The sequence below is a fragment of the Gossypium hirsutum genome, chromosome A09 (assembly GCF_007990345.1).
Source record: "Gossypium hirsutum isolate 1008001.06 chromosome A09, Gossypium_hirsutum_v2.1, whole genome shotgun sequence".
Lineage (NCBI taxonomy): Eukaryota > Viridiplantae > Streptophyta > Magnoliopsida > Malvales > Malvaceae > Gossypium > Gossypium hirsutum.
This window is the reverse complement of record NC_053432.1, coordinates 65,057,780-65,058,237: the sequence shown is the minus strand read 5'-3', so window position 1 is coordinate 65,058,237 and position 458 is coordinate 65,057,780. Positions and strand designations below refer to the sequence as shown.

The 458-nt window shown below is 41.7% G+C and overlaps 1 non-coding gene across 1 annotated transcript; it reads right to left on the bottom strand.

The window, feature by feature from the left end:
• On the bottom strand, positions 1 to 107 carry LOC121207368 (small nucleolar RNA R71). The gene has a single exon (XR_005902458.1). It is a non-coding gene; the product is annotated as a small nucleolar RNA R71 (small nucleolar RNA).
• Positions 108 to 458: the final 351 nt, after the last annotated feature.

The window sequence follows — 458 nt, the reverse complement described above, 5'->3', positions numbered from 1 at the left end:
AAATTACGTAATGATATCTCTTCTTTTGTGCAGATGGATTTAGAAACACTCTACGATGCATGGGAGAGATACAAGGACTTTTTGAGAAGGTGCCCTCACCATGGGTTACCGCTTTGGCTCCAAGTTCAAACGTTCCATAATGGCCTGGATCCTTCGACTCGATAAATGGTTGACGCGGCTGCTGGCGGAACCATCAATAATAAAACACCTGAAGATGCGTATGAGTTCATCGAGGAGATGTCATTGAATAATTATCAGTGGCAAGTCATGAGGACAAAGCCAATGAAAACAACCGGTGTTTATAATATCGATTCGGTCACCATGCTCTCTAATCAGGTAGAACTCTTGAATAAGAAAATTGATGGTTTTCTTAGTTCTTCATAGGTTCACCCAGTAATGCAATGCGAAGCAAGTAAAGGTGGAACAAGCCATTCAGAATACCAACCTTATGGCCACAA